Source organism: Ranitomeya imitator, chromosome 2, assembly GCF_032444005.1.
Source record: "Ranitomeya imitator isolate aRanImi1 chromosome 2, aRanImi1.pri, whole genome shotgun sequence".
Lineage (NCBI taxonomy): Eukaryota > Metazoa > Chordata > Amphibia > Anura > Dendrobatidae > Ranitomeya > Ranitomeya imitator.
Genome location: NC_091283.1, coordinates 56,368,495 through 56,395,497, shown reverse-complemented (window position 1 = coordinate 56,395,497; position 27,003 = coordinate 56,368,495). Strand labels below are relative to the sequence as shown.

General features: G+C 46.3%; 1 long non-coding RNA gene across 1 annotated transcript in view; it reads left to right on the top strand.

Annotated features, from left to right (window-relative positions):
* LOC138661851 (uncharacterized) overlaps positions 1 to 15,245 on the top strand; it is a 90,629-nt gene extending 75,384 nt beyond the window's left edge. The window contains exon 3 of the long non-coding RNA XR_011317972.1: positions 14,693 to 15,245. This is a non-coding gene — a long non-coding RNA (uncharacterized lncRNA). The remainder of the gene's footprint in view (positions 1 to 14,692) is intronic.
* The last annotated feature ends 11,758 nt before the right edge of the window (positions 15,246 to 27,003 follow it).

Genomic DNA, 27,003 nt, shown 5'->3' with positions numbered 1-27,003 from the left:
AGAGCAGAGACACAGAACATGGAGCTGGCATTAAAGAGAAAGCACATCATGGCCTGGAGCAGTGGGTAAGATTGTGTGAGAGATGTGAGGCCATGCTGTGATGCCAGCAGAGTTGTTACAGTACCCCACCCCCCCTTTACGGCCCCTCTTTTTCAAGCCCGCCAGAACAGCCTGTAGAAGAAGGATAGGAGGACACATAGTCATAGCCATCACAACATTCCTCTCGTAGAATGAGGTATTTGAGACATTAAAGATCTCAGGATGCTCAGTCTCTTTGAGTCCAGTAAGATCAGCCTCCCACTCAGAAGACACAAGGGACAGGACTTCTTTCACCTGGTCAGCAGAAAGCAGGGACTTGGAAGCTTGTGATTTGACCACAACATAGTCTGATTCTTTGGACACTGAAGACACCTTCACTGGATCCAACTTAAGTCCATCATCACAAGAAAATTGGACCTCCTCCTTTAGACCGGTGGGAAGCAGAGATGAGAACACTTCAGTCTTGGAATCTTCGCCTGATAGCCAGATGGAAACTGGTGGCATACATATAGGAAACATCTTCAACCTGGTACCCTGAAAAAACTGGACCTCTGTTATGATCTGGTAATTCAGTACCACAATGGACATAGAAGTCAGAGCACATACAGTGACCTGACAATAACCCAAAAACATAGAACGAGCTCTGAGATGTGGGAACTCTGCTGACCGCAATCCCTAATCCTCTCCAACCACACTAGAGGCAGCCGTGGATTGCGCCTAACGCTCCCTATGCAACTCGGCACAGCCTGAGAAACTAGCTAGCCTGAAGATAGAAATTAAGCCTACCTTGCCTCAGAGAAATCCCCCGAAGGAAAAGGCAGCCCCCACATATAATGACTGTGAGTTAAGATGAAAAGACAAACGTAGAGATGAAATAGATTTAGCAAAGTGAGGCCCGACTTTCTAAACAGAGCGAGGATAGGAAAGGTAACTTTGCGGTCAACACAAAACCCTACAAACAACCACGCAAAGGGGGCAAAAAGACCCTCCGTACCGAACTAACGGCATGGAGGTACACCCTCTGCGTCCCAGAGCTTCCAGCAAGCAAGAAGAAAAACAAATAAGCAAGCTGGACAGAAAAAAACAGCAAACAAATAGCAAAAGCGGAACTTAGCTATGCAGAGCAGCAGGCCACAGGAACGATCCAGGAGGAAACAGGTCCAATACTAGAACATTGACTGGAGGCCAGGATCAAAGCACTAGGTGGAGTTAAATAGAGCAGCACCCAACGACTTCACCACATCACCTGAGGAAGGAAACTCAGAAGCCGCAGCACCACTCCCCTCCACCAACGGAAGCTCACAGAGAGAATCAGCCGAAGCACCACCCGTGACCACAGGAGGGAGCTCTGCCACAGAACTCACAACAGTACCCCCCCCCTTGAGGGGTCACCGAACCCTCACCAGAGCCCCCAGGACGACCAGGATGAGCCATATGAAAGGCACGAACAAGATCGGGAGCATGGACATCAGAGGCAAAGACCCAGGAATTATCTTCCTGAGCATAACCCTTCCACTTAACCAGATACTGGAGTTTCCGTCTTGAAACACGAGAATCCAAAATCTTCTCCACAATATACTCCAACCCCCCCTCCACCAAATCCGGGGCAGGAGGATCAACAGATGGAACCATAGGTGCCACGTATCTCCGCAACAATGACCTGTGGAATACGTTATGAATGGAAAAAGAATCTGGAAGGGTCAGACGAAAAGACACAGGATTAAGAACCTCAGAAATCCTATACGGACCAATGAAACGAGGTATAAACTTAGGAGAGGAAACCTTTATAGGAATATGACGAGAAGATAACCAAACCAAATCCCCAACACGAAGTCGGGGACCCACACAGCGTCTGCGATTAGCGAAACGTTGAGCCTTCTCCTGGGACAAGGTCAAATTGTCCACTACATGAGTCCAAATCTGCTGCAACCTGTCCACCACAGTATCCACACCAGGACAGTCCGAAGACTCAACCTGCCCTGAAGAGAAACGAGGATGGAACCCAGAGTTGCAGAAAAACGGCGAAACCAAGGTAGCCGAGCTGGCCCGATTATTAAGGGCGAACTCAGCCAAAGGCAAAAAGGACACCCAGTCATTCTGATCAGCAGAAACAAAGCATCTCAGATATGTTTCCAAGGTCTGATTGGTTCGTTCGGTCTGGCCATTAGTCTGAGGATGGAAAGCCGAGGAAAAAGACAAGTCAATGCCCATCCTAGCACAAAATGCTCGCCAAAACCTCGAAACAAACTGGGAACCTCTGTCAGAAATGATATTCTCTGGAATGCCATGTAAACGAACCACATGCTGGAAGAACAATGGCACCAAATCAGAGGAGGAAGGTAATTTAGACAAGGGTACCAAATGGACCATCTTAGAGAAGCGATCACAAACCACCCAAATGACTGACATTTTTTGAGAGACGGGAAGATCTGAAATAAAATCCATAGAGATATGTGTCCAAGGCCTCTACGGGACCGGCAAGGGCAAAAGCAACCCACTGGCACGAGAACAGCAGGGCTTAGCTACATCCCGGTAATCAGACAAGAACTCTGGAACCTCAGAAGGGGTGGATGACGAAATAGACAGAAATGGGACATCACCATGTACCCCCTGACAACCCCAGCTGGACACAGACATGGATTTCCAATCTAATACTGGATTATGGACTTGTAGCCATGGCAACCCCAACACGACCACATCATGCAGATTATGCAACACCAGAAAGCGAATAACCTCCTGATGTGCAGGAGCCATGCACATGGTCAGCTGGGTCCAGTACTGAGGCTTATTCTTGGCCAAAGGCGTAGCATCAATTCCTCTCAATGGAATAGGATACTGCAAGGGCTCCAAGAAAAACCCACAACGCCTAGCATACTCCAAGTCCATCAAATTCAGGGCAGCGCCTGAATCCACAAATGCCATGACAGAATAAGATGACAAAGAGCAGATCAAGGTAACGGACAAAAGAAATTTTGACTGTACCGTACCAATGGTGGCAGACCTAGCGAGCCGCTTAGTGCGCTTAGGACAATCAGAGATAGCATGAGTGGAATCACCACAGTAGAAACACAGCCCATTCAGACGTCTGTGTTCTTGCCGTTCAACTCTGGTCAAAGTCCTATCGCACTGCATAGGCTCAGGTTTATGCTCAGATAATACCGCCAAATGGTGCACAGATTTACGCTCACGCAAACGTCGACCGATCTGAATGGCCAAAGACATAGACTCATTCAGACCAGCAGGCATAGGAAATCCCACCATGACATCTTTAAGGGCTTCAGAGAGACCCTTTCTGAAAATAGCGGCGAGCGCACCTTCATTCCATTGAGTGAGTACGGACCACTTTCTAAATTTCTGACAATATATGTTATGAAAGGCAATTCAGTATCACAATGGACATGGAGGTCAGAGCACATACAGTGATCTGTCAATAACCCAAAATAATAGAACGAGCTCTGAGACGTGGGAACTCTGCAGACCGCAATCCCTGATCCTCTCCAAACACAACTAGAGGCAGCCGTGGATTGCGCCTAACGCTACCTATGCAACTCGGCACAGCCTGAGAAACTAACTAGCCTGAAGATAGAAAAATAAGCCTACCTTGCCTCAGAGAAATACCCCAAAGGAAAAGGCAGCCCCCCACATATAATGACTGTGAGTAAGATGAAAAGACAAACGTAGGGATGAAATAGATTCAGCAAAGTGAGGCCCGATATTCTAGACAGAACGAGGATAGGAAAGATAACTTTGCGGTCTACACAAAACCCTAAAGAAAACCACGCAAAGGGGCAAAAAGACCCTCCGTACCGAACTAACGGCACGGAGGTACACCCTTTGCGTCCCAGAGCTTCCAGCAAAACAAATAGACAAGCTGGACAGAAAAAATAGCAACAAATAGCAATGAAGCACTTAGCTATGCAGAGCAGCAGGCCACAGGAATGATCCAGAGAAACACAAGTCCAACACTGGAACATAGACAGGAAGCATGAATCAAAGCATTAGGTGGGGTTAAGTAGAGAAGCACCTAACGACCTCACCAGATCACCTGAGGGAGGAAACTCAGAAGCAGCAGTACCAGTTTCCTCCACAAACGGAAGCTCCCAGAGAGAATCAGCCGAAGTACCACTTGTGACCACAGGAGGGAGCTCTGCCACAGAATTCACAACAGTACCCCCCCCTTGAGGAGGGGTCACCGAACCCTCACCAGAGCCCCCAGGCCGACCAGGATGAGCCACATGAAAGGCACGAACAAGATCGGGAGCATGGACATCAGAGGCAAAAACCCAGGAATTATCCTCCTGAGCATAACCCTTCCATTTAACCAGATACTGGAGTTTCCGTCTTGAAACACGAGAATCCAAAATCTTCTCCACAATATACTCCAATTCCCCCTCCACCAAAACCGGGGCAGGAGGGTCAACAGATGGTACCATAGGTGCCACGTATCTCCGCAACAATGACCTATGGAAGACGTTATGTATGAAAAAAGAATCTGGGAGGGTCAGACGAAAAGACACAGGATTAATAACCTCAGAAATCCTATAAGGACCAATGAAACGAGGTTTAAACTTCGGAGAGGAAACCTTCATAGGAATATGACGAGAAGATAACCAAACCAGATCCCCAACACGAAGTCGGGGACCCACACGGCGTCTGCGATTAGCGAAACGTTGAGCCTTCTCCTGGGACAAGGTCAAATTGTCCACTACATGAGTCCAAATCTGCTGCAACCTGTCCACCACAGTATCCACACCAGGACAGTCCGAAGACTCAACCTGTCCTGAAGAGAAACGAGGATGGAACCCAGAATTGCAGAAAAATGACGAAACCAAGGTAGCCGAGCTGGCCCGATTATTAAGGGCGAACTCAGCCAAAGGCAAAAAGGACACCCAGTCATCCTGATCGGCAGAAACAAAGCATCTCAGATAGGTTTCCAAGGTCTGATTGGTTCGTTCGGTCTGGCCATTAGTCTGAGGATGGAAAGCCGAGGAAAAAGACAAGTCAATGCCCATCCTACCACAAAAGGCTCGCCAAAACCTCGAAACAAACTGGGAACCTCTGTCAGAAACGATATTCTCTGGAATGCCATGCAAACGAACCACATGCTGGAAGAACAATGGCACCAAATCAGAGGAGGAAGGCAACTTGGACAAGGGTACCAGATGGACCATCTTAGAAAAGCGATCACAGACCACCCAAATGACTGACATCTTTTGAGAGACGGGAAGATCTGAAATAAAATCCATAGAGATATGTGTCCAAGGTCTCTTCGGGACCAGCAAGGGCAAAAGCAACCCACTGGCACGAGAACAGCAGGGCTTAGCCCGAGCACAAATCCCACAGGACTGCACAAAAGAACGCACATCCCGCGACAGAGACGGCCACCAAAAGGATCTAGCCACTAACTATCTGGTACCAAAGATTCCAGGATGACCAGCCAACACTGAACAATGAACCTCAGAGATCACTTTATTTGTCCACCTATCCGGGACAAACAGTTTCTCCGCTGGACAACGATCAGGTTTATTAGCCTGAAATTTTTACAGCACCCGCCGCAATTCAGGGGAGATGGCAGACACAATTACTCCTTCCTTGAGGATATCCGCCAGCTCAGATAAACCCGGAGAGTCGGGCACAAAACTCCTAGACAGAGCATCCGCCTTCACATTTTTAGAGCCCGGAAGGTACGAAATCACAAAGTCAAAACGGGCGAAAAACAGCGACCAATGAGCCTGTCTAGGATTCAAACGCTTAGCAGACTCGAGATAAGTCAGGTTCTTATGATCAGTCAATACCACCACGCGATGCTTAGCTCCTTCAAGCCAATGACGCCACTCCTCGAATGCCCACTTCATGGCCAGCAACTCTCGGTTGCCCACATCATAATTCCGCTCAGCAGGCGAAAACTTCCTGGAAAAAAAAGCGCATGGTTTCATCACTGAACAATCAGAACCTCTCTGCGACAAAACAGCCCCTGCTCCAATCTCAGAAGCATCAACCTCGACCTGGAACGGAAGAGAAACATCAGGTTGACACAACACAGGGGCAGAAGAAAAACGACGCTTCAACTCTTGAAAAGCTTCCACAGCAGCAGAAGACCAATTGACCAAATCAGCACCCTTCTTGGTCAAATCGGTCAATGGTTTGGCAATACTAGAAAAATTGCAGATGAAGCGACGATAAAAATTAGCAAAGCCCAGGAACTTTTGCAGACTTTTCAGAGATGTCGGCTGAGTCCAATCATGGATGGCTTGGACCTTAACAGGATCCATCTCGATAGTAGAAGGGGAAAAGATGAACCCCAAAAATGAAACCTTCTGCACACCAAAGAGACACTTTGATCCCTTCACAAACAAAGAGTTAGCACGCAGGACCTGAAAAACCGTTCTGACCTGTTTCACATGAGACTCCCAATCATCCGAGAAGATCAAAATGTCATCCAAGTACACAATCAGGAATTTATCCAGGTACTCTCGGAAGATGTCATGCATAAAGGACTGAAACACTGATGGAGCATTGGCAAGTCCGAATGGCATCACTAGATACTCAAAATGACCCTCGGGCGTATTAAATGCAGTTTTCCATTCATCGCCTCGCCTGATTCGCACCAGATTATACGCACCACGAAGATCAATCTTGGTGAACCAACTAGCCCCCTTAATCCGAGCAAACAAATCAGATAACAAAGGCAAGGGGTACTGAAATTTAACAGTGATCTTATTAAGAAGGCGATAATCTATACAAGGTCTCAGCGAACCATCCTTTTTGGCCACAAAAAAGAACCCTGCTCCTAATGGCGACGATGACGGGCGAATATGCCCCTTCTCCAGGGATTCCTTCACATAACTGCGCATAGCGGTGTGCTCAGGCACGGATAAATTAAACAGTCGACCTTTTGGGAATTTACCACCAGGAATCAAATTGATAGCACAATCACAATCCCTATGCGGAGGTAGGGCATCGGACTTGGGCTCATCAAATACATCCCGGTAATCAGACAAGAACTCTGGAACCTCAGAAGGGGTGGATGACGAAATTGACAAAAATGGAACATCACCATGTACCCCCTGACAACCCCAGCTGGACACCGACATGGATTTCCAATCCAATACTGGATTATGGGCTTGTAGCCATGGCAACCCCAACACGACCACATCATGCAGATTATGCAACATCAGAAAGCGAATATCCTCCTGATGTGCAGGAGCCATGCACATGGTCAGCTGGGTCCAGTATTGAGGCTTATTCTTGGCCAAAGGCGTAGCATCAATACCTCTCAATGGAATAGGACACTGCAAGGGCTCCAAGAAAAACCCACAACGCTTAGCATATTCCAAGTCCATCAAATTCAGAGCAGCGCCTGAATCCACAAACGCCATGACAGAATATGATGACAAAGAGCAGATCAAGGTAACGGACAGAAGAAATTTTGACTGTACCGTACCAATGGTGGCAGACCTAGCGAACCGCTTAGTGCGCTTAGGACAATCAGAGATAGCATGAGTGGAATCACCACAGTAGAAACACAGCCCATTCAGACGTCTGTGTTCTTGCCGTTCAACTCTGGTCAAAGTCCTATCGCACTGCATAGGCTCAGGTTTAAGCTCAGGTAATACCGCCAAATGGTGCACAGATTTACGCTCACGCAAGCGTCGACCGATCTGAATAGCCAAAGACATAGACTCATTCAAACCAGCAGGCATAGGAAATCCCACCATGACATCCTTAAGGGCTTCAGAGAGACCCTTTCTGAACATAGCTGCCAGCACAGATTCATTCCATTGAGTGAGCACTGACCATTTTCTAAATTTCTGGCAATATACCTCTATCTCATCCTGACCCTGACAAAGAGCCAGCAAATTCTTTTCTGCCTGATCCACTGAATTAGGCTCATCGTACAGCTATCCGAGCGCCAGGAAAAACGCATTGATATTACTCAATGCAGGATCTCCTGGCGCAAGAGAGAATGCCCAGTCCTGAGGTTCGCCGCGCAAAAAAGAAATAATAATCAAAACCTGTTGAACTGGATCACCAGAGGAACGAGGTTTCAAGGCCAGAAATAACTTACAATTATTTTTGAAACTCAGAAACTTAGTTCTATCTCCAAAAAACAAATCAGGAATAGGAATTCTTGGTTCTAACATAGATTTCTGATCAATAGTGTCTTGAATCTTTTGTACTCTTGCCGAGAGCTGATCCACAAATGAAGACAGACTTCTAATGTCCATCGCTACACCTGTGTACTGAACCACCCAAATGTCTAGGGGAAAAAAAAGACAAAACACAAAGCCAAGAAAAAAAAATGGTCTCAGAACTTCTTTTTTCCCTCTATTGAGAATCATTAGTACTTTTGGCTTCCTGTACTGTTATGAAAGGCAATTCAGTATCACAATGGACATGGAGGTCAGAGCACATACAATGATCTGACAATAACCCAAAATAATAGAACGAGCTCTGAGACGTGGGAACTCTGCAGACCGCAATCCCTGATCCTCTCCAAACACAACTAGAGGCAGCCGTGGATTGCGCCTAACGCTACCTATGCAACTCGGCACAGCCTGAGAAACTAACTAGCCTGAAGATAGAAAAAATAAGCCTACCTTGCCTCAGAGAAATACCCCAAAGGAAAAGGCAGCCCCCCACATATAATGACTGTGAGTAAGATGAAAAGACAAACGTAGGGATGAAATAGATTCAGCAAAGTGAGGCCCGATATTCTAGACAGAACGAGGATAGGAAAGATAACTTTGCGGTCTACACAAAACCCTAAAGAAAACCACGCAAAGGGGCAAAAAGACCCTCCGTACCGAACTAACGGCACGGAGGTACACCCTTTGCGTCCCAGAGCTTCCAGCAAAACAAATAGACAAGCTGGACAGAAAAAATAGCAACAAATAGCAATGAAGCACTTAGCTATGCAGAGCAGCAGGCCACAGGAATGATCCAGAGAAACACAAGTCCAACACTGGAACATAGACAGGAAGCATGAATCAAAGCATTAGGTGGGGTTAAGTAGAGAAGCACCTAACGACCTCACCAGATCACCTGAGGGAGGAAACTCAGAAGCAGCAGTACCAGTTTCCTCCACAAACGGAAGCTCCCAGAGAGAATCAGCCGAAGTACCACTTGTGACCACAGGAGGGAGCTCTGCCACAGAATTCACAACAAATATACCTCTATCTCATCCTGACCCTGACACAGAGCTAGCAAATTTTTCTCTGCCTGATCCACTGAATTAGGTTCATCGTACAGCAATCCGAGCGCCAGGAAAAACGCATCGATATTACTTAATGCAGGATCTCCTGACGCAAGAGAAAATGCCCAGTCCTGAGGGTCGCCACGTAAAAAAGAAATAATGATCCTAACTTGTTGAACTGGGTCACCAGAGGAGCGAGGTTTCAAAGCCAGAAATAGTTTACAATTATTTTTGAACCTCAGAAATTTAGTTCTATCTCCAAAAAACAAATCAGGAATAGGAATTCTTGGTTCTAACATAGAATTCTGAACCACAAAGTCTTGAATATTTTGTACTCTTGCCGTGAGCTGATCCACACATGAAGACAGACCTTTAATGTCCATCGCTACACCTGTGTCCTGAACCACCCAAATGTCTAGGGAAAAAAAAGGCAAAACACAGTGCAGAGAAAAAAAAATGGTCTCAGAACTTCTTTTTTCCCTCTATTGAGAATCATTAGTACTTTGGGCCTCCAGTACTGTTATGATCTGGTAATTCAGTACCACAATGGACATAGAAGTCAGAGCACATACAGTGACCTGACAATAACCCAAAAACATAGAACGAGCTCTGAGACGTGGGAACTCTGCTGACCGCAATCCCTAATCCTCTCCAACCACACTAGAGGCAGCCGTGGATTGCGCCTAACGCTCCCTATGCAACTCGGCACAGCCTGAGAAACTAGCTAGCCTGAAGATAGAAAATAAGCCTACCTTGCCTCAGAGAAATCCCCCGAAGGAAAAGGCAGCCCCCACATATAATGACTGTGAGTTAAGATGAAAAGACAAACGTAGAGATGAAATAGATTTAGCAAAGTGAGGCCCGACTTTCTGAACAGAGCGAGGATAGGAAAGGTAACTTTGTGGTCAACACAAAACCCTACAAACAACCACGCAAAAGGGGCAAAAAGACCCTCCGTACCAAACTAACGGCACGGAGGTACACCCTCTGCGTCCCAGAGCTTCCAGCAAGCAAGAAAAAAACAAATAAGCAAGCTGGACAGAAAAAAACAGCAAACAAATAGCAAAAGCGGAACTTAGCTATGCAGAGCAGCAGGCCACAGGAATGATCCAGGAGGAAACAGGTCCAATACTAGAACATTGACTGGAGGCCAGGATCAAAGCACTAGGTGGAGTTAAATAGAGCAGCACCCAACGACTTCACCACATCACCTGAGGAAGGAAACTCAGAAGCCGCAGCACCACTCCCCTCCACCAACGGAAGCTCACAGAGAGAATCAGCCGAAGCACCACCCGTGACCACAGGAGGGAGCTCTGCCACAGAACTCACAACAGACCTCCTCTTCAAGATTAGAGGATGAGTAAGTCTCTGTCTTAGTATTATCAGCAAGTAACCACTTGGAAGCAGAAGACATACATTTAGCAAGATCCATCAGCCAGTTGCTCTGACAAGACTGGACCATTTCTTCCTCCGGATTGGTGAAGAACAGAGATGCAAGAGCTTCAGCTTCAATTTCTTCATCCACCTGCCACATGGAATCCGAAGGCACCATTACAGGAAGCATCTTCTTCCCAAAGTTCATAGAAAATTTTTTAAGTGACAGGGATGTTCCTGGGAACTGGTCACAGGTATTGACACTGGAGGTGTGCGGAGAGGACGCCACTGTTTCCTTTACTTCAGTGAGGTCAGCACACAGTGACTCAATAGCTAGCTGATTGGGTGGAGAAGATATCAACACTGTAGGTTGACCTAGCAGTTTAGGGTTGATGTGTATGAATCAGGCTGCACTCTGATGACACCCGAGTGCAGTCCTATTGTGAGTGTGATGAAGGAACAGGTAGGGACCTGTACACTCAGAAGATGCAGGTACGGAAACAAGCCGGAAGGAAAGGAGAATGAAGGAACAGGTAGGGACCTGTTCACACAGGAGGACCAAGTAACAAGTAGAAGGTGGAACTAAGAGAAGAGAAGGAGAAGGCAGAGCCAAGGACGGAGCCGCAAGAGGCGGAGCCAAGGGCGGAGATGCTGGAGGCGGAGCCAAGAGCGGAGACGCTGGAGGCGGAGCCAAGAGCGGAGATGCTGGAGGCGGAGCCAAGAGCGGAGACGCTGGAGGCGGAGCCAAGAGCGGAGACGCTGGAGGCGGAGCCAAGAGCGGAGACGCTGGAGGTAACGCCAAGAGCGGAGACGCTGGAGGCGGAGCCAAGAGCAGAGACGGAGCCAAGTGCAGAAACACAGGAGGTGGGGCCAGATAGTACCGCAAAGAGCGGGGCCAGATAGAACCGCAAAGAGCGGAGCCACAGAGCAAAGCCAGAGAGTGCGAAGCAAGGTCTGAGTGCAGAGCCGCAAGAGTGCGGAGTGAAAGCAGACAGAAAACACAAGGAAAGAAAGCAGGGAAGAAAGCCACAGACAAGGAGACCGAGAAAAGACAAAGTACAGACAAGGCAATAGAACAAGACACAGGGACAAAGACACAGGGACCAGGATATTCTGCCTCCTGGAGGGCGGACTACAAGAACAAGGCAAAAGCACAGAGAAAAGCTCAGAGGGAATAACTCAGAGCAAGGCCAGGCAAACTCAGCAGCTAAACACTAACTGAGCTAACACATTGCACAGGCCCAGACCACAGGGAGGAGCTGCACTATATACAGGAGGCCTCTTGGTAATTGGTCAGGAACTGATTGGACAGGTGCACCTGATTCCTATAAGAACCAGAGAGTTCAGGAGCCGGCCCCCTATATACATAGCCATGAGGCCTGCAGAGAACGGAGACACAGAACATGGAGCTGGCATTAAAGAGAAAGCACATCATGGCCTGGAGCAGTGGGTAAGATTGTGTGAGAGATGTGAGGCCATGCTGTGATGCCAGCAGAGTTGTTACATTTATTTTTTTAAAAATTACCGTATTTTATTGATAACATAGTAAAAGAAAGTTACAGTCGAGAAAGGTATATGGGAAAAAATTGGAGGGACTTTGGACTCAAACAGTATATTACGTGGAGGAGTCCTCTGCCCAGACGCGCATGTTTCGCCCCGGTTTCTACATGGGGCGTGTCTAGGCAGAGGCCGTCACGGGTGGATTTGCTTCATGTACGGTTGATTTGCTTGTCTTTGATTGCAAACATTTTCACCGCAACTTTAACCTCATGATGAGTTTATGTCAATTATTGTCATGTTTCATGGGTCGGATTACTATGGTCTCCAATACTGTATTTGCTTTCACTCCTTGGAAGTCTCAGCTATGCTTTAACTACGTTTGCTTAGGCAGACTGTTTCCATTAGGCATTGTGTTGTACGAATAATTCAACCTGCCTCAGTTCACAACCTCCAGTAGCAATCCATTCATGCAGGAGGCCCTTTTTCTGTATATAGTTGTTTGCACTTAGCACTTTAATATATCCTAAAGCACAGACATCTTGTGTTTACTTTGAGCTTCATTTTGATTTGTCCTCATTCACACAGCTGAAACCTACAGAATACCTTGCCTGTATGCTTGGAGGGCACCACCAGCATGATTACTGAAGTTTTATTATCCTGTTTTGCAATTCATTCTGTTTGAGTCGAAAGTCCCTCCATCTTTTTCCTTGCACCGTTCTTGATTTTAACTTTCTTTTACTATGTTATCAATAAAAGATTTAAAAAAAATAAATTCTGAAGGAGCACTTCCCTCTACCTTTAATAAACATGCACCTAGGGTTAACAAAAAAAAGTTACATTAAGATTTTTGGGAGTGTTCACCTATTATTTTAGGAGTATTTCACTACAAGGACATTAAGCTATATAAAGGTTAATAGAGTTATTAACCTGCACGGCGCCAGCACTTTGCCGAACGTTGCGGGGAGAAAATTAGTTTTATTCCCCTTCCGGTTTCAGTCACTGCTGTGAGTATAGAGAGCGGCCGCTGTAACTGCACCTCGGCCCTGACTGACAGCTGAGCCCCGACGCAGAGCCAATGTCACAGAGTCAGGGGCGCAGTTACAGCTGCCGCTCCGTATGCTCACAGCAGTGACTGAACCAGCACTGGCCCGGGGACTGAAACCGGGATGCTGCGGGGGGCAATAAAGTTAATTTTCTCCCCGTAGCATTTGGCTAAAGGTACCTTCACACATAACGATATCGTTAACGATATCATTGCTTTTTGTGATGTAGCAACGATATCATTAAGGAAATCGTTCTGTGTGACAGCGACCAACGATCAGGCCCCTGCTGGGAGATCGTTGGTCGCTGAGGAAAGTCCATAACTTTATTTCGTCGCTGGACTCCCTGCAGACATCGCTGAATCGGCGTGTGTGACACCGATCCAGCGATGTCTTCACTGGTAACCAGGGTAAACATCGGGTTACTAAGCGCAGGGCCGCGTTTAGTTACCCGATGTTTACCCTGGTTACCAGCGTAAAAGTAAAAAAAAGACTACATACTTACCTACCGCTGTCTGTCCCCGGCGCTCTGCTTCTCTGCACTCCTCCTGCACTGGCTGTGAGCGTCGGTCAGCCGGAAAGCAGAGCGGTGACGTCACCGCTCTGCTTTCCGGCCGCTGTGCTCACAGCCAGTACAGGAGGAGTGCAGAGAAGCACAGCGCCGGGGACAGACAGCGGTAGGTAAGTATGTAGTGTTTTTTTTTTTTACTTGCCCTGCACTTAGTAACCCGATGTTTACCCTGGTTACCGGGGACCTCGGGATCGTTGGTCGCTGGAGAGCTATCTGTGTGACAGCTCTCCAGCGACCACACAACGACGCTGCAGCGATCAACATCGTTGTCGGTATCGCTGCAGCGTCGCTAAATGTGACGGTACCTTAAGTGCGGGCGCCGGTTGGGTTAGTAACGCTATTAACCTGCAAATTAACCTTTTATCTGCAGGATAATATTTTTTTTCTGGTGACAGGTTCCCTTTAAAGTAATGTGGGTAACCAATGTGTAGATTTTTTGTTACATGTAAAAAAAAAATTTGTTCTTTTTTATTTTCTGGGTTTTTTCTTTTTTAATTTTTTTGCAGATGTGTTATATGTGTATGTATTTTTTATTTTTCCCTAAGATCATTTTTTTTCATTTCGTTCTACTGTAACCGGGACATCTGTGGTATCCCCAGTTACATGGGAAAACAACCCATTAGAGTGATACATGTAATTGGTAGAGCTTTTCTGGGTGTGTTGCGAAAATATTATGCTGACATACACCCTGTGATGTGATCATTTGATTGCCAGATCTTGCAGTAGCATTGGCAATGCCACTTACATATCACTTATTGAGCTCTGTGTACCCACTTCAGTTTCTTCCCTTGGGGCCAACTGTCTCCAGATGTATGTGACAGCTGGGCACCATTTTTCACCATTTCATTCTAGGATAGAGGGAAGCAAGGTCAATGTGTGACCAGCATTAGACATAATGTCAAATTCTAAATCTCTCTATTGGATCTTTGTGATTTTCTCTGGTGTTGATAGTACTTTATTTATGTTTTTCAGATATAACTATATTCCAAAGTTCCTGACCCATAGAATATCTACAATGGCCAAAGTGAGGAAAATGAAGTATTTCACACTGCCGAGTACCTTTGGAAACCTGTGGATGGAATTCCATGAAAGTTATGTTCATGTAAAACATTTATTGCTGGACTTTCTCATGGCACTGAGTAACATCCTAAAAGAAATGTCGGCCATTTTGAACATTTTATTTTGTGTTATTGAATTGCTGATTCATTTAGCACTGACTCCATTTAACGTAATTTGGATGATCATAAAAATAATTCTAGTTACGTTGCTAACAATAAAAACAATGGTTCAAAAGTACAAAAAAAAAAAAAGTAAGAAGACGTAAAAAAAAATTCAAAGATCTACAACCTCGATCAACCAGAAAAGGTTCTTACCAGACAGATAATTGCAGGAATGATTCCCCAAAATAACATGATATTAAATACAGATTCTGTGAAGATTGATGCAGACAAGAAATAGTCTGATATGGTAAAGAAAAATCTGTACAATTTGATCTAAGCAAAAACATTGAACATTCAGAAAATGGTGTAGAGTTTGTTTTGATCAAGAGGAAAACTCGAAACTTTACCTACAATAAGAAGTATATCTGAATCAACTCTATTAATCTTTGCCTATCTGAAAACTGTGCTGAAAACCAAAACTTGGCAACTTCAGAGAGGGGATATTAAGGAGATTCCAAAGGGGGATTTCAAAGTGTGGAACAAGCAGATCAAAAGTTTGGAGATTTTGTTCTTCTCTGGCCCATTTATGTAGGACATGACCCCAGCCCAGCATACACCATTTGAGTCACATATGTCCCCCTTTGAGCATAGATACACATATAAACAGCACAAGCAAATAAGACCCATAAAGAAATATAGATTCTCAGATTCTCCCAGACTCAATAAATTATTAGAAACCTCAGACCACGCTCCATAAAAGAAATTATGGATCTTAGACTGCACAATTTTAAATAAATACAGACCATTTCTGCACTCTTCTTCACTCTTGGAGCACTCATTGTTAGTGCGTTGTCTGGGGCTTTCAGGAGTTGAGATGAAAACAGAATTAGGGAGTGGTGAGATTTGGGGCACCTGGGAGGTATTCTGGGCTTATCTGGTAGTCCTGAACCAGGCCAGAAGTTTAGATACTTGCTTCTCCTAATTTCTGCACTTTGCTTCACTCCTGGGACACGTGGTGTCAAGACTTTGTCTAGAGTGGTGCTCAGAAGTTAAGGTAAGAACAGAATCTGAGAACCATTGGAGAGATTTTGGGGCACCTTGGAGATTTGCTGGCTCTTCGAGAAGTTCTGAAGCTTTATTCAGGAGTTTCCTGGACATTCTGGGAGAGTTAGTAAATGTGGGAAAACTTCAACTACTGAAAAAAAATCTTTCCATGACACGTAGCAGTTCTCTAAGACAAGGAAAATGTACACCCTGAGATCTACACTAATTTCAGAGAAGAATGGTAAACATCAATAGAACTATGGTTTAAAGACAATTTCCCTTTAAAAATATGCACATTGTCTCTTCAATGAGGAAGAGGACTATAACTCTAGTGCCACCTATTGGAAGTAGCGATCCTAACAGTCAATGTCAACCCTTTAAGGAGCCTTGTCACATGACTTAGGATAATAGTCAAACCAGAATCTCAGTTTGCAGACACTGTGTTTCGGGGTACTGCCCCTCGTCAGTGCAAAGTGGAGATCTGGTTTGACTGATTGAGAGGCGTCTGACCGGGATTCAAGAAGTATCGTTTCTCCTTGCGGAGAGTGACATGATAAGGATGTCGAGGTGAGGAGACTTAAAGCCGCAATGCTCCTCTGGGAAATATGCAAATTGTCTCTTCAGAGAGGAAGAGGACTAGAACTCTAGTGCCACTTATTGGAAGTAGCAATCCTAACAGTACTACTTCTTGGATCCCGGTCCGACGCCTCTCAATCAGCCAAACCAGATCTCCACTTTGCACTGACGAGGGGCAGTACCCCGAAACACAGTGTCTGCAAATTGAGATTCTGGTTTGGCTATTATCCTAAGTCATTTGACAAGGCTCGTTAAAGGGTCGACATTGACTGTTAGGATTGCTACTTCCAATAGGTGGCACTAGAGTTCTAGTCCTCTTCCTCTCTGAAGAGGCAATTTGCATATTTCCCAGAGGAGCATTGCGGCTTTAAGTCTCTTCACCTCGACATGCTTATCATGTCACTCTCCACAAGGAGAAACGATACTTCTTGGATCCCTTTAAAAATATAAAAATGTTCTCATACTAGTAAATTAACCCCTTCGCGACATGCGCCGTACTAGTACTGCGCTGCCGGCACTGCATTAGTGCCAGCAGCAGTACTAGTACGGCGCACCGATCACCGCGGTCTCGCGCTGAGCGCCGCGGTGATCGGGTGCGGGTGTCAGCTGTATACGACAGCTGACACCCTGCAGCAATGCCCACGATCGGCGCTATCGCCGATCGCGGGCATTTAACCCCTCTGATGCCGCTGTCAGTAGTGACAGCGGCATAGAGGGGGATCACGCAGGGACGGGGGCTCCCTGCGCTCTCCCACCGGAGCAACGCAATGAGATCGCGTTGCTCCGGTGACCCGGAAGGAGTCCCCGGATCCAAGATGGCCGCCGGACTCCTTCCGGGTCATGAAGTGACCTGGCTAGCCGGCGCCTGCTGAGAGCAGGCGCTGGAGAGCCAGCTAAGCTGCCTGTCAGATCGTTGATCTGACACTGTGCTATGCACAGTGTCAGATCAACGATCTGATCTAATACAGAGATGTCCCACCCTGGACAATGTTAGAAAGTAAAAAAAAAAAAAAAAATCCCCAAATAAAAAAAAAAAACATTTCCAAATAAATCCATTTATTTATGTAAAAAAAAACAAAACAATAAATGTACACATATTTGGTATCGCCGCGTCCGTAACGACCCGCTCTATAAAACTGTCCCACTAGTTAACCCCTTCAGTGAACACCGCAAAAAAAAAAAAAAAAAAACAAGGCAAAAAAACAACGCTTTATTATCATACAGGCGAACAAAAAGTGGAATAACACGCGATCAAAACGACGGATATAAATAACCATGGTACCGCTGAAAACGTCATCTTGTCCCGCAAAAAAAAAGCCGCCATACAGCATCATCAGCAGAAAAATAAAAAAGTTATAGCTCTCAGAATAATGCGATGCAAAAACAATTATTTTTTTATATAAAATAGTTTTTATTGTGTAAAAGCGCCAAAACATAAAAAAAATTACATAAATGAGGTATCGCTGTAATCGTACTGACCCGAAGAATAAAACTGCTTTATCCATTTTACCACACGTGGAACGGTATAAACGCCCCCCCCTAAAAGAAATTCAGGAATTGCTGGTTTTTGTTCATTCCGCCTCCCAAAAATCGGAATAAAAAGCGATCAAAAAATGTCATCTGCCCGAAAATGTTACCAATAAAAACGTCAACTCGTCCCGCAAAAAACAAGACCTCATATGACTCTGTGGGCCAAAATATGGATAAATTATAGCTCTCAAAATGTGGTGATGCAAAAACTATTTTTTGCAATAAAAAGCGTCTTTTAGTGTGTGACAGCTGCCAATCATAAAAATCCGCCAAAAAAACGCTATAAAAGTAAATCAAACCCCCCTTCATCACCCCCTTAGTTAGGGAAAAATAATAAAATGTAAAAAAATGTATGTATTTCCATTTTCCCATTAGTGCTAGGGTTAGGGCTAGGGTTAGGGCTAGGGTTAGGGCTAGGGTTAGGGTTGGGGTTAGGGTTTCAGTTATAATTGGGGGTTTCCACTGTTTAGGCACATCAGGGGGCGTCCGATCTCAATTCCAGCCAATTCTGCTTTGAAAAAGTAAAACAGTGCTCCTTCCCTTCCGAGTTCTCCTGTGTGCCCAAACAGTGGTTCCCCCCAACATATGGGATATCAGCGTTCTCAGGACAAGTTGGACAACAACTTTTGGGGTCCAATTTGTCCTGTTACCCTTGGGAAAATAAAAACATAGGGGATAAAATATCATTTTCGTGGAAAAAAAAATATTTTTTATTTTCACGGCTCTGCGTTATAAACTGTAGTGAAACACTTGTTGGTTCAAAGCTCTCACAACACATCTAGATAAGTTCCTTGGGGGGTCTAGTTTCCAATATGGGGTCACTTGTGGTGGGTTTCTACTGTTTAGGTACATCAGGGGCTCTGCAAATGCAACATGACACCTGCAGTCCATTCCATCTAAGTCTGCATTTCAAACGGTGCTCCTTCCCTTCCGAGCTCTGCCATGCACTCAAACGGTGGTTCCCCCCCACATGTGGGGTATCAGCGTACTCAGGACAAATTGGACAATAACATTTGTGGTCCAATTTCTCCTGTTACCCTTGGGAAAAAAAATTGCGGGCTAAAACATCATTTTGTGGAAAGAAAAAATGATTTTTTAATTTTCACAATGCTACATTCTAAACTTTAGTGAAACAATTGGGGGTTAAAAGTGCTCACCACACATCTAGATAAGTTCCTTAGGGGGTCTTCTTTCCAAAATGGGGTCACTTGTGGGGGGTTTCCACTGTTAAGGCACGTCAGGGGCTCTCCAAATGCGACATGGCGTCCGATCTCAATTCCAGCCAATTTTGCATTGAAAAGTCAAATGGCACTCCTTCCCTTCCGAGCTCTGCCATGCGCTCAAACAGTGGTTTATCCCCATATATGAAGTATCGACGTACTCAGGACAAATTGCACAACAACTTTTGGGGTCCAATTTATCCTTTTACCCTTGGGAAAATAAAAAATTTGGGGCAAAAAGATCATTTTTTGTGAAAATTAATTAAAAAATTTTTTTTACGGCTCTACATTATAAACTTCTGTGAAGCACTTGGAGGTTCAAAGTGCTCACCACACTTCTAGATTAGTTCCTTAGGGGGTCTACTTTCCAAAATGGTGTCACTTGTGGGTGTTTCCACTGTTTAGGCACATCAGGGGCTCTCCAATCGTGACATGGGCTCCGATCTCAATTCCAGCAAATCTTGCATTGAAAAGTCAAATGGCGCTCCTTCCCTTCCGAGCTCTGCCATGTGCCCAAACAGTGGTTTACCCCCACATATGGGGTATCGACGTACTCAGGACAAATTGTACAACGACTTTTGTGGTCCAATTTCTCCTGTTACCCTTGGTAAAATGAAACAAATTGGACCTGAAGTAAAAATTTTGTGAAAAAAAAGTTAAATGTTCAATTTTTTTAAACATTCAAAAAATTCCTGTGAAGCACCTGAAGGGTTAATAAACTTTTTGAATGTGGTTTTGAGTACCTTGAGGGTGCAGTTTTAAGAATGGTGTCACTTTTGGGCATTTTCTGTCATATAGACCCCTCAAAGTCACTTCAAGTGTGAGGTGGTCCGTAAAAAAATGGTTTTGCAAATTTTGTTGCGAAAATGAGAAATCGCTGGTCAACTTTTAACCCTTATAACGTCCTAACAAAAAAAAATTATGTTTCCAAAATTGTGCTAATGTAAAGCAGACATGTGGGAAATGTTGTTTATTAACTATATTATGTGATATAACTCTCTAATTTAAGGGCATAAAAACTAAGAGTTTGAAAATTGCTAAATTTTCATAATTTCCGACAAATTTTTTTTTTTTTCACAAATAAATGCAAGTCATATCGAAGAAGTTTTACCACTATCATGAAGTACAATATGTCACGAGAAAACAGTGTCAGAATCACCAGGATCCGTTGAAGCGTTTCAGAGTTATGACCTCATAAAGTGACAGTGGTCAGAATTGTAAAAATTGGCCCTGTCACTTAGGTGAAAACAGGCTTTGGGGTGAAGGGGTTAATCATGACCATAGTTTGGTTATTAACGTTCGTACATAGATTCTTGGTTTTGGTGGACATTTTTTTTTTGCAGGATTCTTTTCTTCAATTATTACCCTAGTAGAATATATATGTATTGACTAGTGCACCTTCATGTACTCTTCATCACTTGAATTTAGTTTTACTTCTGCTCTTATGAGAAATGAATACCAATAAATGGCCAAAATATATCTAGTAAATAATGAACCCAATAGCAGAAATTAAAGCAATAATACAATAATGTGAAAAGAGTAGGGGACACAGAGATCCAAACCATCCAAGAGGAAAATAATTAGGCAAATAATAGAAGTCATGGATAAAGCATAAGTCAACAGTGCTTAGGAGGCACGGTAAACCCCTAAATTGTGGCATAAATACACACATGAATCATTGTTCAATCACATCACAGTGAAGCCACGTCACAGTACAAGCAAAATCATGGCTGAAGTATAAAGCAAACGTAATAATAAGTCATATTAATAAAGAAAAAGGAAACCTGGCGAGGCCTGGACCAAAACCCTGACGCGCGTTTCACGTTAGCTTCTTCAGGGGGTATAAGCATATAGACAATAGACAGTCCTTTCATTTAAACACTCACGAATGAGAGTGTGGGTCAGTATGAAGCGCCATAAGCCACTTGTTCGACATCCAATGTCATCGGTCACCTCTCTCTGCTGACATGTCGAAGAAGAGGGCAGGGAGCAAGAACATCTAAGAATGCAACACTGTAGGCATCGGTGACTATCAGGCACAGCAAGCGCACACCATTGGTTAACCTGTCAGTGACTAAAGTAATCTAAAATACTGGGGCAGTGCCAAGATTAAAGGGAATCTGTCATCAGGTTTTTACTACCTCATCTGAGAGCAGCATGCTGTAGGCAAAGAGACTCTGAATCCAATGATGTATCACTTAGTTTACTGGGTGCTGTAGTTGTGCTACAATCAGACTTCTTAGATGTAGCATGGGGCAGAGCTCAGAAAACTGCCCCCGCCCACTTCAGGTTTTGTATGTACATTGTCTATTGACAGTGAGCTGCTTATCACAGGAGAGGGCGTGGTCGGACAAATGCCAGCTAGTCACAGCAATGATAATGTCCTGACACTAAAACCTTCACTGTAAGTAAACACCAGCACAAAGCTTAATAAGTGACACATCGCTGAATTTTGTGTTTTAACCCCTACCTCATGCTGTCCTCAGATTACATAGCAAAGAACCTGCTGACAGATTCCCTTGAAGTAAAACACAGTGAAAGGTCATGTTATTTGTATAGTGCAAACTGTGAAACGAAAAGTGCAAGTGTAAGAATGAGTGAGATAATTGCATATAGTGGATCCATGTATTCCCCATATGTACAGAGGGCACATGGAAGCAAAAGATGCAAAGTGCAACACAAATAAAAATAAATAGAAAGCAAAACACAAATATGGTGGTCAATCAGAGGACACCACAACAGTGCATTGATTGGGTGTAGAAACAATACAAGAATATACTATCTATATACATAATTGTCTAAGCGGTACTTCCGTTTGTCCTTCTGTCTGTCACGGATATTCATTGGTCGTGGCCTCTGTCTATCATGGAAATCCAAGTCGCTGATTGGTCGCCGCAAAACAGCCACGACCAATCAGCGACAGGCACAGTCCGGAAGAAAATGGCGGCTCCATACTCCCCGCAGTCAGTGGCCGGCGCCCGCTCGATACTCCCCGCAGTCAGTGTCCCCGGCGCTCTGCTCCCCGCAGTGTCCCCGGCGCTCCGCTCCCCGCAGTCAGTGTCCCTGGCGCTCTGCTCTCGCAGTCAGTGTCCCCGGCGCTCCGCTCTCCGCAGTCAGTGTCCTCGGCGCTCCGCTCCCCGCAGTCAGTGTCCCTGGCGCTCCGCTGCTTACTCCCCGCAGTCAGTGTCCCCGGCGCTCCGCTCCCCGCAGTCAGTGTCCCCGGCGCTCCGCTGCTTACTCCCCGCAGTCAGTGTCCCCGGCGCCCGCTCCATACTCCCCTCCGGTCACCGCTAACACAGGGTTAATGCCGGCGGTAACGGACCGCGTTATGCCACGGGTAACGCATTCCGTTACCGCCGCTATTAACCATGTGTGTCCCCAACCTTTTACTATTGATGCTGCCTATGTGGCATCAATAGTAAAAAAAAAGTAATGTAAAAAACCTGCTATACTCACCCTCCGTTGTCCGCTCGCGCCTGCCGCCATCTTCCTTTCCCAGCGATGCTTTGCGAAATTACCCAAAAGACCTAGCGGTCTCGCGAGACCGCTAAGTCATATGGGTAATTTCGCAAAGCATCCTTGGAACGCATGATGGCGGCAGCCGCACGCCCATCTGCACAGCGCCGTTGGATCCCAGGAGGCGGACAGACGGGACGCTGAGGAGCAGCGACCAGAATAGTGAGTATGTTCAACTACAAGGGGCCCTCGAATCGTTAGGTGAGTATGTTTATTTATTTATTTTTTCAACCTGTCACATACGTGGCTCGGTAATATACTACGTCACTGGGCAATATACTACGTGGCTTTGTGCTGTATACTAAAAGGCTGGGCAATATACTACATGGCTCTGTGCTGTATACTACGTGGCTGGACAATGTACTACCTCGCTGTGCAATATACTACGTGGCTCTATGCTGTATACTACGTTGCTGTGCAATATACTACGTGGCTCTGTGCCAGGGTCGGCTCCAGGTTTTTGAGGGCCCCGAGAAAAAGAGTCTCGGTGGGCCCCCCCTTTAACACATACCACGATTCATGATCGCATATAACACAGCCATGTAGTATATAACACAGCCCACGAAGTATATAACACAGTCATGTAGCATATAACACAGCCATGTAGTATATAACAGCCCACGTAGCATATAACACAGCCATGTAGTATACAGCACAGCCCACGTAGCATATAACAGCCCATATAGTATATAGCACAGTAACATATTATATAACACAGCCCACGTAGTATATAACATGGCCCACGTAGTATATAGAACAGCCCACGCAGCATATAACAGCCCATGTAGTATATAACAGGCCCACGTAGTATATAGAACAGCCATGTAGTATATAGAACAGCCATGTAGTATGTAGCACAGCCCACATAGTATATAACACAGCCATGTAGTATATAGCACAGTCCACGTAGCATATAACAGCCCATATAGTATATAGCACAGCCCACATAGTATATAACACAGCCATGTAGTATATAGCACAGACATGTAGTATGTAGAACAGCCCACACAGCATATAACAGCCCACATAGTATATAACACTGCCCATGTAGCATATAACAGCCATATAGTATATAGCACAGCCACATAGTATATAACACGGCCCACGTAGTATATAGAACAGCCATGTAGTATAAAGCATAGCCCACGTAGTATATAACACAGCCATGTAGTATACAGCACAGCCCCCCTCCCCCCAAGAATGGCCCCATAGTCCAGTACTCACTGTTACAGTTACAAAAAGAAAAAAGCACTTCTTACCTCTCAACGTGCCCGCGCTGCTCCCTGCTCCGGTCTCGGTGGCTGCTGCTGCACTGCCTGACACACAGCGAGTGCACGATGACGTCATTGCGCACCCGCAGCGGCAGTGTCAGAGGCAGAGTGGGGAATGATGGGAGAGGGAGCGTCAGGTGACGCGCTCTCCTCCATCATTTGCTTTGAACTTTACCGGCAGACGCCGGTATAGTTCAATGCGGTGGCGGGGGAGATGGCGCTGGCGACAGGCGGGCCCCCCTGCCTCACAGTGGCCCCATAGCGGCTGCGTGATATGCCGCTAGCTGAGGGTCCCTGGGGGAGCGGGGGCCCTAGGCAGCTACCTGTCCCTAACGCCGGCCCTGAATGGGCCCCCCTGTCTCGCCAGGGCCCCGGCACTTGCCCGGGTACGCCGGGTGCTGACGCCGGCCCTGCTCTGTGCTGTATACTACGTGGCTGGGCAATATACTACGTCGCTGTGCAATATACTACGTGGCTCTGTGCTGTATACTATGTCGCTGTGCAATATACTACGTGACTCTGTCCTGTATACTACGTGGCTGGGCAATATACTACCTCGCTGTGCAATATACTACGTGGCTCTGTGCTGTATACTACGTCACTGTGCAATATACTACTATGTGGCTCTGTGCTGTATACTACGTGGCTGGGCAATCTACTACATGGCTGGCCAATATACTACGTCGCTGTGCAATATACTACATGGCTCTGTGCTGTATACTACGTGGCTGGGCAATATACTACGTAAATGGGCAATATACTACGTAACTGGGCAATATACTACGTAAATGGGCAATATACTACGTGGCTGGACAATATACTACGTGGACATGCATATTCTAGAATACCCGATGCGTTAGAATCGGGCCACCATCTAGTACTTACTATAAATGGCCGCCTGTATCCTGATTTGCCTTTTACACTTGTGTGAAAATAGTTCTTTCATGAGAAGTTGGATGATCTTTATTGTTCGCCCTCCAGCAGCGACGCTGATTGATCAGGCAAGCTGACATGAGACCGGGTTGATGCTGAGGGACAGCAGGCAATCAGCACTATATATACTTTCACCATGGGGCAGCATGTGTACATAATTAAATGCTGTCAGCCAATGGCTGAGAGGTATTTAGTATAATGGTACACCTGCAAGATGGCTCCCAGTCAATAGCTGAGAGGCATCTGGTTAAAATGGCCTCTTCCCCAATAGGAAGGTGCCTAGCAACCAAGTAACATTAGTCTAGTAATCTACTAATGAGTTGGGTTCAGTGTCCTGAACCCATAGTTCCTGGTCCTGGTGTGGCCAGTGTCCTGAACCCATAGTCCCTGGTCCTGGTGTGGCCAGTGTCCTGAACCCGTAGTCCTTGGTGTGGCCAGTGTCTTGAACCCGAAGTCCCTGGTCCTGGTGTGGCCTGTGTCCTGAACCCGTAGTCCTTGGTCCTGGTGTGGCTACTGTCTTGAACCCGAAGTCCCTGGTCCTGGTGTGGCCTGTGTCCTGAACCCGTAATCCTTGGTCCTGGTGTGGCTAGTGTCCTGAACCTGAAGTCCCTGGTCCTGGTGTGGCCAGTGTCCTGAACCCGAAGTCCCTGGTCCTGGTGTGGCCAGTGTCCTGAACCCGTAGTCCTTGGTCCTGGTGTGGCCAGTGTCCTGAACCCGTAGTCCTTAGTCCTAGTGTGGTCAGTGTCCTGAACACGAAGTCCCTGGTCCTGGTGTGGCCAGTGTCCTGAACCCGTAGTCCTTGGTGTGGCCAGTGTCTTGAACCCGAAGTCCTTGGTCCTGGTGTGGCCAGTGTCCTGAACCCGAAGTCCCTGGTCCTGGTGTGGCCAGTGTCCTGAACCCGAAGTCCCTGGTCCTGGCGTGGCCAGTGTCCAGAACCCGTTGTCCCTGGTTCTGGTGTGGCCAGTGTCCTGAACCCGTAGTCCCTGGTCCTGGTGTGGCCAGTGTCCTGAACCCGTAGTCCGTGGTCCTGGTCTGGTCAGTGTCCTGAACTCGTAGTCCTTAGTCCTGGTGTGGCCAGTGTCCTGAACCCGAAGTCCCTGTTCCGTGTGCGGCCAGTCCCTGAATCAGTATCCGAGACCTGTGTGTCTGTATTTGTGCCTATCTGAATATTCCGTGTATACGGACTGTTCTAACAGTCTCCGAATCAGACCTGTCTGAGACTCCATGTCAGTAACCGTTCTGCGGAGGATCCTGAACCTGGGAGTCTGAATGGAGCCCTGATCCTATCCATGTCTACATATCTGACTCCATCATCAGGAGCTACAGTGGATACCAGTTAACTGTTTAGCTACGCCCCTCCTAGGTAAGTCCAGCCACGTGGCACAGTGGGTCCACAAACCACATGCGCCACCTGCATATGGAGCGCCCCCAGGCGCAGGGCCATGGGGTACTCGGTACCGGTCCTCTCTGTCTCAGTGCTGGGGTTGTCACGGCGGCTGGACCCGGTCTGTGACCCTGCTAAGGGGCGTCCAATGAAAGGGTGATGAAAGTTTGTCAGGAATTCGTGACGCCACCTGTGGTATTCGGTCAGGGTGACCGACGCTGCTTAGGGGTCCGCTGGGGTGATGGAATGGCAGCCAGATGGTATACCTTCCCACAGGTGAAGTATATCCTCAGGGCTTCCCAGTAGTGTCGGTGGCGATGATGTGAGGCGCAGTTAATAACGAGGACACAGGGTTGCAGTCTCTTTACCTTTTTACTGAAGACTTCGGGGTCCGCAATCCAGAGCACTGCTAACAGGGCTGGCTGAGTCCGGCCGGTCCGAAGGCACATCCGGACTTCCGTTTGCCGGTGGAAATCAGTGCCTACCAACTAGCGCCTGTATGTTGTAGTCCTTCCCTGCTGAGCACCACGGGATAGTCCTCACAACTTTCGTATTCGTTCGTTCTCTCTCTCTCCGTCCCCCAGTTTATCTGGCTAGGACGCACCAGTTTGACGGGAAGGCCTGGAGTTATTCTGGGACCCTAGAGACG